The sequence below is a fragment of the Rhipicephalus microplus genome, chromosome X (genome assembly GCF_043290135.1).
Source record: "Rhipicephalus microplus isolate Deutch F79 chromosome X, USDA_Rmic, whole genome shotgun sequence".
NCBI classification, from domain to species: domain Eukaryota; kingdom Metazoa; phylum Arthropoda; class Arachnida; order Ixodida; family Ixodidae; genus Rhipicephalus; species Rhipicephalus microplus.
This window is the reverse complement of record NC_134710.1, coordinates 174,289,599-174,297,514: the sequence shown is the minus strand read 5'-3', so window position 1 is coordinate 174,297,514 and position 7,916 is coordinate 174,289,599.

Sequence of the window (7,916 nt, the reverse complement as noted above, 5' to 3'; positions counted from 1 at the left end):
ACGAATTATCGTTTCTTATTAGCTCCTCGATGAGGTCTGCTGATTACCACTTGGCGCTGGTTTGAGATCTTTAAAAATTCTTGTTTCGACAGCTGCTCCACTACTATACGCTTTCAATGCAATGCCAAAAAGTTGACTTTCTATTTCTGATGTTGAAAGCTAAGCTGCAATGCACTATTCTTTATCTGCCTCTTGTTCACGGCGAGATGTTTTTGCTGATCCCGCAAGTGCCGCCTGGATAGCTGCCTTTCTCGGGAATTTCTCTTCGGGCCTTTCTTTTCGAAAAGTAAGCTGGAAAACTGAAGTTTTCATGGAATTACATATAGAAGAATGCGCGGACTGAGCAATGGTGCGGTGACCATGCGCCCCGTTTCTTCATCAGTGTACGAAGCCTCTTGTGTTTTGTCTTCGGGCGCGAAGTGCAGCTCACACACATAAAAATAAATAAAAAATAAATAAATAACACTCGTTTATCCGCTACCTTCCCGCAACACAACCAATATTAACCCTTTGTTGGACACTGTAAAATAAACGAAGGAGGCGATATTTTTTAGCACATGCTTTTCTGAGGTGATTTTATTAGAAAAGAAACAAACCTGAACCCAAAATCACCATTCACAAAAAAAAAAGTGGGACAGGGTATGTCCCACAGACCGCATCCAGCAGATTCACAAAGTGTGACAGGATATGTCCCACCATCCACTTCAGGCAAATCATGGCCGGTAGTGAAACAGGCCGAAACACACTACACAAAGGGGCACATTGCGCATTGCGCAGATGTATTTGCTGCGAACTTCCTTCATCTGTGTTGAGCACCACTGACACCACAGACATTTTCCGGTGAACTTCGGATTGTGGCCATTTCCGACGAGCTGGAGCTCGTCGGGCGCTCATGGCACGTCCGTTTTTTTTTTTCCCCTTTTTTTGTTGTGGTGAGCTTTCAGTGTAACGCTCGATCTTCTGAAGCTGTTTTGCGCAACCGGTTGGCGACCAAGTATCAAGCGGAACTGCAGATATACAGCAGGCTCTATAAAAATTCTAAAACTAAAATAAATGAATTCACTATGGCTGCATCCAACATGAAGTAAAATATGCGGCTCCACCATCGGCAGTCGGCGGGATAGGTGTTTCTCTTCTGGTCAAATTTATCGACACCTCCCATCCACGTGTTGTAGTCTTTCACAACAGAGGAGCACGCCACAGCCATTTTCTTGGCATTTTGGAGTGTTCGTTGCACTTGCACAGGATCTTCTAAGTCATGGCAGTTCGACATAAGGTGTACATTCTTTGAGTCTCTCCATTGATAGGCGACCACCTCTGCCTTTCTTCTCCAAATGTAGGACCCTCTCTCGAGCTTGTTTTCTTTGACCACTGGAGGGAGATCCTTCTTGTTGACGCGAAATGTACCACAAAGCAAGAATGTACCACAAGCAAGAATGTCTTTTTTCCCGAAGCACTTGACGTAATTTTGTTGAGCTAAAAAAATTATCAATAAATACCTGTGAGCCAGCAGGTACGGCCATATCTGTCAGGGTCAGGACAACGTGCTCTCCCAAGGTTGCATCATCTAGCTTGTGTGCGCTTTTTCTTTCGTAGAGCTGGAACTTCATGAGATAGCCAGTTTCGAGTCCACGAGAGACCAAACTTCGTAGCCCCTCTTTATTTTTAGGTTTCATGGGCATGTACTGTTTCATGCTCAAACGCCCTTTGAACAAGATCATACTCTCGTCGACGGCGAGATGATTCGATGGCGTGTAATTAGCCAGAAACTTCTCGTTCATCATGTCCATCAATGGTTGAACTTTGCAGGACCGATCGTAGTCCTTCGTGCCGTAATCTGGCATGAGGTAGTTATTATTCAGGTGAAGGCAGTTGCTTATGAGCTGGAAGCATTTGTAAGTCATCACCTGCACGATTTATTTTACATGAAAAAAAGCTGCCCGAGCGCCAATACATTTGCAAGCAGTGCATGCGATTGACGCTCATCAGAACTCATCAGTCTTATAAACGCCCGACTCTGAAGTTTTGCGAACACGCAGCTCCACCTATCGACACAGTTTTGAGTAGTGCAAAGCCAGACTCCTTCACTTAGTTCTACGCAACCAGGTGCACATACAGCGCAAAAAAAAAAAAACAGCTATTGAGCAAAATATTTGGCGAATTTTACCATTGAACTCTTAGAAAAAGAGCTACGAGTTTTTCTCCGCTAGTCAGGCGCGTCACCGAACCGCCGTGAAGTGCTTGCTGGTTCACTCACCAGAACGACGGCGAAAACAAGAGCAGACGCAACAGCTCCGCGCTCTACGAAAAAAAAAGACCCCAGACGAAGCTACAGTTGCCTTGTGAATTGCTACGGACGTTAATGAGACAGAACGGCTAGAGCGCTGTACATGGCATAGTGTTGAGTGAGCGAATCACTCGCGTTGTCTACAGCCGTTCGCATGAGAAAGTGTGATAATGTAAATCTCCTGTCATGGTTCTAAGTAGCTTTGATATCAAGGGGTAGGTAACCGTAGTAGCTTTGATTATGAATCTTAACAGAGCCTCTGACCATGGTGTGCACCGTGCAGCAGTAGACATGTGTAACGCACACGATAAACATCGCACACGCCACGATTCCCGATAACCTGAACTGAAGCTCCACAGCATTACGCCTGAGAACTTTCATGGCTCTAAGTTCCGTAACTTATAAGTGGCTGTATCTATCAAATGCGAACATGCACGTCATATATGTAAATCGCAAAATAATCATGAACACAAAATGTTTTTTTTTTTTCTTGCCATTGGGCTCCGCGATTGCCGAAGCTATCTCGGAGACCTCGGTTTTGCATTTCGTTGTACAACGAGAAAGTGGACACGCATGCGTCCCCGTTTGCAGTATATACAAGCAGATGACAACCGTCAACAGAACATATAAGTATGCGTACTAAAACAATTCAACGCACAGGAAGCGAGAGATCGATGGAGAATGCAACTGCAATGGCGAAAACCACCAGGGCTATTTGTGCCGGATAAAGTGAACCTCGTACCACTGACCGTGAAATATATTGCTCGTGTATGCACTTCATCGCTTTGGCATTATGTGTATGCCCAAGTTTAACGCATTTAAAGATTACAGAACGAACGTCGGAGTGCTTGCTTGTAACTCGATATTATGCGATGCTCGCTTGCACTTGAAGTGCCAGTTGCAGTACGCCGAATTAACTGAAACATATTTCGCATTGTACCCACAGTTTCTTTTGATGAGCTTCCTACTTTTTTGAAGCGAGGTCGGATTGAAATAACAAGCTTGCCAAGTCCTTGATTTTCTGGAAACCACGCCTCAAAGCCAACGAAAGAGGAGGGCATATGCACGTTCGCTTGCCGACGCCTCGCTTTGCACTACCCGTTTATGGCTGGTGCGTCGATGGGGGCGTTGATTGCGGCGTTTTTCGCAGCGCCGCCTGGGCAGAGTCTGACGTCTATATAAGCACGAAGTTCCAAGCATGTCAGTGACGTCCATCCTGCGCGGTTTGTTTGTGCTACGTATAAGTTCATTTGATCGACGATATATTCTTCATAACATCATCATTATAATACAGAGATAATGTTTCAAGTACAGTGCTTCTCTGCGAAAGCTTCTGGGATACAAGTGCACTGCAATTTGTAGGAGTTGTGGCTACAAACTTGGATAAGTCCCACTGGTTTGATTGATAAGTGGTGTTTAATGTCCCAAAACCACCATATGATTATGAGAGACGCCGTAGTGGAGGGCTCCAGAAATTTCGACCACCTGGGGTTCTTTAAGAAGTCCCACTGGTTGTCCATGGTCTCGTCACCAAGCTCTTCAGAAAGCTTTTTCGATATTTGTTTCGTTTTTCTTTTTCCAACGTATAGTTAGCGTCGGAATCCTTTGCGCTTGCTTGTACTCGGCCCTGGTAGCGGCGGAAAAGTGTCGTCCTCTTTGCTGCTTTTATCAGGGGCAAGCACAAACTCTTCGTCTTCGGAACTTTCGCAGTACTCATCTGTAGTGTCATTGCAATTGTCCGGTAAACTGAAAAACAGTTCTAGAGCTTCCTCTGGTCACAGGCGTTTTTGTTTTTCTGCGTGGAAGAAGTAAATCAGCCAATTAGACACCGGTATCACGCCAGTGCACGCACGCTACTCAGTAAGCGTAACCCTGCGTGTTACACGAGATTCGCACGTGTTACACGCACGTGTTACACGAGATTCACACATGCAATGTTTTTTTTTTTTTTCGTATAGTAGGGTAACCTTTATGGGCAATTGCATTTCTCAAAACAATACTGTAGTGCAAGAAGCAAATATTTCACTTACCAGATATGTATATGTCGTTGAATTAGCTTGAAAAACAGGCGCACACTGACGAGAGAGGAGCACAAAAACACAACAGAATGTAACAGGAGCGCCTCCAGCTTCACCTCAGGTAAAAAACCAAAAACTGCATGGAGTGTTTTGCATAACGCTTCATAGATGGCGCCATATAAAATTTTCGAATAATAATTCATGTACAAGTGTTTTAAAGCGAAAAAAAAGACAACTCGAAAAGTGGGAGCTATGTGTCCCATCATCCATCAAAGGGTTAAGTACTATTAGAAGCTGAAACACTGCGTACGAGTGATCGCGCTGTGAAATATACGAAACTTAATCTGCAACTAAACTCACCTTGGAGTACTGCCATTGAATGAAGTTGTCTTGTGAAATTGCACGCAGCTGTCTTGTGAAATTGCACGCAGCTGTTGTCCATGCAGCTCGTCGTCTTGCGGCAATCTGAAAACGCGCACCTTGCACGTCTAGTTTTCACGGTACAGAATTCGGGATGATGCCACGATGCAGCACTCGCGACACCGAGAACTAAACTAAGGTGCACGCTGTGCCGCCACACTATGTATGTCCTCCGTCAACGAAAATAGAGCCCTTCCGACTGGAGCGTTTCCCCGTTGGAAGTGGATATTTCACTAAATTATATCCTTAGCATGATTAATATGCAGCTTTGTTTGGGCTTTTGTCTTTTATTATTCAGACAAATGCTGTGATGATGATATGTGCCATGGGTTTAACGTCCCAAAACCACCATATGATTATGACAGACGCTGTAGTGGAGGGCTCCGGAAATTTCAACCACCTGGGTTCTTTAACGTGCACCCAAATCAGAGCACACGGGCCTACAACATTTCCGCCTCCATTGGAAATGCAGCCGCCGCAGCCGGGATTCGATCCCGCGACCTGCGGGTGAGCAGCCGAGTACCTTAGCCACTATACCACCGCGGCGGGGCCAGGCAAATGTTGTGAGTTTTTGAATAGCTACTTGCACACGTGTCTCAGTTTGTATGCATCCGCGCTTAGCCAAGTTACAGTGGCTATCCAAGTCGCTTTCCCTAAAAGTCACCCGCCGGGAAAGCCGGTTTTGGTTTTTTCCAGCCGCCGTCGGTTGATCTCGTCAGCACTCGGAATGCGGAGAGTCCTTCGGCCTTGAAAGTCTAGGTGGTGTTGGCCACACAGACCCCGACATGGCACTCGACCACATCAGTTGTCCGTGGCTGGTTTTCTTGGCACACTCCTTATGTCGCAGTCGCCGAGTCGCTCCTGCAGAAGTTCAAGAGTGAACATCAGGAGCGAAGAACGGTGAGACCTGAGGGCCTTAGGCCGTTCCGGGTTGCACACAACCTAAAAAAGGTTGCAAACAGACATTTATGGTGTGGTGTTTTTGGTAGCGCCGCGAAATCTGTCGCAACTATGTCCACGCATACTGTTTGATGATATAGCAATTAACAAAGGTGGGCGCGGGTAGAACACGCCAACTCGTACACAGAACGTGCCACCGGTGTTGTTCACGAATTTCCGCTATCCAGCGGCAAGACGTATGTTGGCCAGACAGGGAAGTGCGGGAATGTGCAGGCGCGGGAACACGAGCATTCCCTAAAAGATAGAGATCGGGCACATTTGTAGAGGTACTGTAATTTTCATAAGTGACGTCAGCCTTGCCTGAATTATATTCAGGTTATCGGCAGAACCATGGACACCACAGCTCGAGAATAGCCACGGAGGCATCCACATAAAAACACGAGGTTCCTTATTTATTAAAGTTCAGTGTCTCTCTTGCAGGCAGAGAGCAAGTCCTTGTTCACAGGTCATGATTAGGGTGGTTTGCACTCGACGTGTGCCTGGCTTCCTGCTCATGTCCGTGCCTATAAATTTTGATGCAGAATATAATCAAATAACATATCGAAAGTTTGCGCTCCCCTTGACCTCCTCCCATGCTATTTCGTCGCTCAAAAATAGCCATATTTTGGTGGCCTGTGCAGTATCATGAACCGACTAGCCCATAAAAATGTACTTCTAGACTACATTTGCCTGCCAAGCCCACACGTCAGATGAAGGGAGATTTTAACAACGCCTCTGATACACCACCGTACTATAAATATGGTATACATAATTCTAACGCTAGGAAATAAAAGCTGAGGTACGCCAGCCTTTCGGATTTTGAAAGCGACGATTCCAGCGTCAGTTTGAGCGCGGGAGAATCGCCTTTTGCTTTTTACATGCTGTAGTGTACTGTACTGCCGCCGTATGAAGCGAGTGAGGATGGAGAATGCAGCCGTGACAAAAACAGGGTGTCCCTCATTCAAGTGATTCCAGAATTAGTCTGCACTCATTAATATTCATTTTCAGAAATTAGTTTTAACATGCCAGGTGGTCGAAATTTCCGGAGCCCTCCACTACGGCGTCTCTCATAATCATATGGTGGTTTTGGGACGTTAAACTCCACAAATCAATCAATCAATTAGTTTTAACATGCGTTTCAGCACCTGAGTGTATAAACTTCTTCCTCTTGTCTGGTCCTTTTGTGCGCTCAACTCGTCCAAGTATGACCAACCAACAAGCCCGCATCCCCAGCCCCGTGGAACTCATTTTCAGGAAAACATCTACAAATCGCTCCGGTGCATACCAGAGAGCTCTGGCGCGCCATTTCTTTTAATCATCGCCTGCACCAATCCGTTTCGTCGAAGATGGCAGAAATTATTATCGTCAGTGTGTAGCATAGCAAGATTTCTTTTTTATTCTCTTTGGAAGGACGGGGGTGGGGGCTAGTTTGCATGTGTGCGTGGTGTATGAACAAATACGAAAAAGAGACTCCCCCCCCGCACTACCATGGCTAAACCAATGTCATCGGAGTACCTGCAAAATCATGCGTTGGCCATTTTATTGAGACCAGATTAGAACTTCGCGCCAAACTGCTTGGCTAACAATATTTTTATTTAACTTTTTCTACTTTTGCATACATATTGTTTTTAAAACTTGCTAATTTTCTGATTTATCTTTACATATTTTGAAACACAATATTGCGATAACTACGAAACTGATGGTAACGAACGTATCCATGCTTTGGCTTTGGCTTGCGTTAGTACACAAGTTTATAAACAAGGAACGAGCGATCGCTTTCGTGTGTTTCGTGCATGACCTACTACACTCCTGACCTGCCCAGAGAGCACCTCTTCCAGCGCCCACGTTCTAGTTCATACCTTCTGCCGCTAGGGCCGTCACCTACGAGCGGCGTGGCGCTAGGCAGCACCTGTTCGCTGACGTCACCTTCACTCTTTGTAGTCAAATTTTAACCAACAAAGCACTCGTAGTGCGAATTTATGATCCACAATTTAGAAATATCCAGAAATAATAATACTAAAAGACATTCAGAATTTTTTTTGCAATAAAATGCACGCGACAACGCATAGGCTGTCCAAAATCATGTAAATCCACGGGTTTCCACGTTTGTCAACCAGTGTGCTATAAATTCTTAAGCGCACTGAACAGCTTACTTGACCAGCAATGTATGGGAAGAAATAGTCACATATATGCCGACAGTTCACCACAGAAAGCAGGCATTCTTATACCAGCGCCTACAAAACAACCGTAAA